Below are 5,000 nucleotides of genomic sequence, written 5' to 3' on the forward strand. Positions count from 1 at the left end.
ACTCATGTTTCCCTTTATATGTCTCCTTCTCCCTCTTCCTCTCATCCCTCTTGTTCGCATTACATCCCTCATTCTCCCTCTCTCTCTCCCTCTCTCCTCACGCTCCCTTTTACCTCATTCCTCCTCTTCCTCACGCTCCTCCTTTACCTCCTCATTCCTCCTCTCCCTCACGCTCCCTTACCTCTCATTCCTCCTCTCTCCCTCACACTACTTTTACCTCCCTCATTCCTCCTCTCTCCCTCACGCTCCCTTTACCTCCCTCTCTCCCTCACGCTCCCTTTACCTCCCTCATTCTCCTCTCTCCCTCACACTACTTTTACCTCCCTCATTCCTCCTCTCTCCTCACCTGTTTACCTCCCTCTTTCTCCCTCTCTCCCTCACGCTTCCTTTACCTCCCTCTTTCTCCCTCTCTCCCTCACGCTCCCTTTACCTCCCTCTTTCTCCCTCTCTCCCTCACGCTCCCTTTACCTCCCTCATTCTCCTCTCTTCCTCACACTACTTTTACCTCCCTCATTCCTCCTCTCTCCCTCACGCTCCGTTTACCTCCTCATTCTCCCCCTCTCCCTCACACCTTTACCTCCCTCATTCTCCTCTCGCTCACGCTCCCTTTATATTTCTCATTCCTCCTTCTCTCCTCACGCTCCCTTTTACCTCCCTCTTCTCCCTCTCCTCCTCACGCTTCACCCTCCCTTCTCCCTCTCTCCCTCACGCTCCCTTTACACTCCCTGTCTCCCTTTACCTCGTTTCATTCTCCCTCTCTCCTTCCTCTTCACACTACTTGTTACCTCCTTACATTCCCTCCTCTCTCCTCTCTCCGTTTACCTCCCTCTTTCCTCTCCCTCACGCTACCCTTTACCTCCCTCATTCCACTCCTCTCTCCTCACGCTTCCTTTACCTCCCTCATTCCTCCTCTCTCCCTCACGCTCCCCTTTACCTCCCTCATTCCTCCTCTCCCTCACGCTCCCCCTTTACTCCTCCTTCTCCCTCACGCTCCCTTTACTCTCCCTCACGCTTCCCTTTACCTCTCTCCCCTCACTACTTTTACCTCCTCTCCTCGCCTCACGCTCCTTACCCTCCCTCATTCCTCCTCTCTCACTCACGCTCCACTTTACCTCCCTCATTCTCCTCTCTCCCTCACTGCTTCCTGCACTCCCTCATTCCTCCTCTCTCCCCTCACGCTCCCTTTACCTCCCTCATCTCCTCCTCTCCTCACGCTCCTCCCTTTACCTCCCTCATTCCTCCCTCTCTTCCCTCATTAACTACTTTTACCTCCCTCATTCCTCCTCTCTCCCTCACTACTTTGCCTTACCCTCATTCCTCCTCTCTCCCTCACGCTCCTCACTCCTCCTTTTCTCTCCCTCTCCTCACGCTCCCTTTAGTCTCCTTCCTTCCTCACGCTCCCTTTACCTCCCTCATTCCTCCTTCACACGACAGCTTTTACCTCCCTATCTTCTCACGCCCCTTTACCTCCCTCTCTTTCTCCTCTCCCCCTCCACCCTCCAACTGCACCCTCGCTCACTTCCCTCTCGCTCCTGGAGAGGATGTGTCGCCACTACGGCCTGGCGCTTTCTCTCTCTCTTTCTCCCTCTCCCTCTCCCTCTTTACTCCCTCTTCCTGTCTCTTTCTCCCTTCCCATCACGCCCAAATGCACCCTCACACTTCTCTCCCTCTCGGTACTCCAGCCTACTGCGTCTCCCTCTCGCTCTCCCTCCTTCCTCTTGAGGTATTTCCGGCTGGTACGGAGTTCTGACGTCTACGCTTTTATTGGCAAAAACAAGGGACACCTTCTATTCGATTCGCTTGCTCGTTCCGTACGAAGGGATAAAGAGAGAGAGAGAGAGAGAGAGGAAAGAGAGAGAGAAAGAGAGAAAGAGAAGTATCCAAGCTTGTTTTTATTCTCTCTTCCTCCCTCCCTCTCTCTCTCTCTCTCTCTCTCTCTTTCTATTCCTCCTCCTCCTTGCTCCTTGATGCGGAGCGAGTATTCGCGGAGGTGGTTGTGGTCTCTCTCGTGGGGGTTGGTACGCCTGGATTATGAGAAGGCTCCCCGGAGGTTGGCACGCCTGTTGCACTAGTGGGTTCCGTGCCTCGTCGTAATCCACTTAAAGATTGAAGTATACAAGATTCATCGTTTATGTTATACACCCCGAAAGGAGGCAGATAGATAGATAGATAGATAGATAGATAGATAATCATTTTTTTCGGATAAGGAAGGGAATTGGAAAGAAATAGATATTGTTGTTGCTGTTGTTATTGTTGTTTTTTGTCGTAGTTTCTTGTCGAGTGTAGGAGCGTCTTCTGGCCTCCATTATCTTCGCATTATCTAGCGGACGAGTACGTTATCGGGACCCGGTTCTCTCTGCCATGACAGCGTGGGTCTCGAGTATTGTGTCCTGAACTTCCATGTATGTTTATTTTTTTTTTCTTTTTTCTCGTGTGTCCTTATTCTCGACTCTTCTCTGCACTTTTTTTTGTTTCTTGTTTGTGTCTTTTTTTTTGTGTCCTTATTCTTGATTCTTCTTTGCACTTTTTTTTTTGTTTCTTGTTTGTGTCTTTTTTCTGTGTCCTTATTCTCGACTATTCTTTGCACTTTTTTTTTGTTTTTTGTTTGTGTCTTTTTTCTTGTGTTCTTATTCTTGACTCTTCTTTGCACTTCTTTTGTTTCTTGTTTTTGTTAGCCTTCCTTCCTGTTATTATGCTATTGTTACTGTTTTGATATGTTTATATGTTTTTGTCTGTGTGTTTATTCTTTTAGTTTTATTAGTATGTATGTCTATATTCATCTTTGCATCTATTAACGAATAAGGATGTGTGTGTGTGTGTGTGTGTTTGTGTGTGTGTGTGTGTGTGTGTGTGTGTGTGTGTGTGTGTGTGTGTGTGTGTGTGTGTGTGTGTGTGTGTGTGTGTGTGTGTGTGTGTGTGTGTGCGTGCGTGTGTGTGTGTTGGAGACATTCTCGCATAAATTCATGTGTATACATTATTCTATCCTGCCCCTTATCGGCTGTCTACCCTCCCTCTATCCATTCATAATCCACCCTATATCCTCTCTCTATCCATCCATTCTCAATCCATCTTCTATCCACATTCATTTCACTTTTTCTCTATCCACTTTCAGTCCACCTGATTTGTCCACTCCACTCTACCCTCTTGCGATCCACTCCCGATCCAACGTCTATCCAAGTACCCGCATCCACCCTCTATCCACTCTCAGTTTAATAACTATCCACTGTCAATCCACCCTTTATCTATCCACACTCGGTCCACCCTATATTTACCTGTTCTCATTCCACCCAAATCCACAATTTTATCATCTATCCACTCCTAGTGTAGTTTCTATCCATCCACTTCCAAACTTCCTTCTGTCAGTCAAATCCTAGCTAACTGTCTATCCATCCACACGCAATCCACCTACTGTCCTCCTTTCCCAACCCACTTTCTATCCGCACACCCTCCATCCACCTTCTGTCCATCCACACTCAATTCGCCTATCCCTACCCAACTTCTATCCACCCAGTCTTGAGCCTACCTTCTATCCATCCACACCCAACCCACCTTCTATCCACCCACCATCTATCTATCCACATCCAACCTACCTTCTATCCATCCACACACAGTCCACGTATCCACTTTTACAAGTCCCACCTTCTATCCATCCACACTTAAGCAACCCTCTATCCATCCACACCCAACCCACCTGTTTTCTATCCACACCCAACACTCCTTCTATCCATCCACATACAACCCACCTTCTATCCATCCACACTCAGTCCACCTACACACTTATCCAAGTCCCACTTTCTATCCACCCAAAACCCAGCCCACCTTCTATTCATCCACACCTAACCCACTCACTCTTAAGCCCACCTTCTATCTATTCATACCCAATCCACCTATCCTTCTATCCATTCACACCCAGTCCACCTATCCACTTATCCAAGTCACGTCTTCTATCCATCCACACCTAGCCCACTTTCTATCGATCCACACTCAACCCTCCTTCTATCCATCTACACCTACCCCACCCTCTATCCATCTACACCCAACCCACCTACTATCCATTCACACCAAACCCCGCATCTATCAATTCACACCCAATCCCTCATCTATCCAACCACACCCAACCCACATTCTATCGATCCAGACCCAACCCCACCTTCTATCCACCCAAACCCACTTCTATCCACTCTCTACCACCTCCCTCTTCTACCCTATCCATCCTCCCATGCAAAACCACCGTTGCCAACCACTGAGAATCGGCAAAGTGTACCTCGTGAATTATTAACAAAGGAAGTATCGAACCACTGTGTAAACTACAGTAGCTCGACTCATGGTTTTGAGGGGATACAAAACTAGATTTGCTTTTAGGTGAGTTTACGTGTGGGTTTCAGGTGTTTTTTTCTTCGTTGGGTAGGTGGGGTTAGCGTTTGAGAGTTGTTATTGCTGTGGTTAGTAATGTTGTTGTTATTATTATTGCTGTTATCGTCTTTGTTGTTAATATGCTTGTTGTTATTATTTTCATTACCGTCATTGTTGTTATTATTGTTGTCATTTTTCTCGTCCTTGTTGTTAATATGATGATTACCATTATTATTATTCTCATCCTTGTTATTATTATTATTATTATTATTACCATTATTATTATCATTATTATTATTATTGTTATTATCATTATTATTATTGTTATTGTTGTTTTGTTTTTGTTATTGTTATTATTATTATTATTATTATTATTACTATTACTATTACTATTATTATTATTATTATTATTATTATTATTATTATCATTATGATTATCATTATTATTATTATCATTATCATCATTATTATTATTATTATCATCGTCCTTATTACTGACTTATATATCAATATTATTATTACTCTAGCCATCCTGATCATTCATCGACGTAAGTAGCAATGTCTAGCCACACTGCAATTCAAGAAATGAAAGTGTATTATGCATTGCGATACGAATAATCCACTAGTTCTGAATTGTCGTGTGATTT

At 45.2% G+C, this 5,000-nt stretch overlaps 1 protein-coding gene across 1 annotated transcript in view; it reads left to right on the forward strand.

The window, feature by feature from the left end:
* Window positions 1–5,000, forward strand: part of LOC138862688 (putative per-hexamer repeat protein 5) — a 49,421-nt gene that overhangs the window by 43,436 nt on the left and 985 nt on the right. The window lies entirely within an intron of this gene.

This window comes from Penaeus vannamei, chromosome 1, assembly GCF_042767895.1.
Source record: "Penaeus vannamei isolate JL-2024 chromosome 1, ASM4276789v1, whole genome shotgun sequence".
Taxonomy (NCBI): domain Eukaryota; kingdom Metazoa; phylum Arthropoda; class Malacostraca; order Decapoda; family Penaeidae; genus Penaeus; species Penaeus vannamei.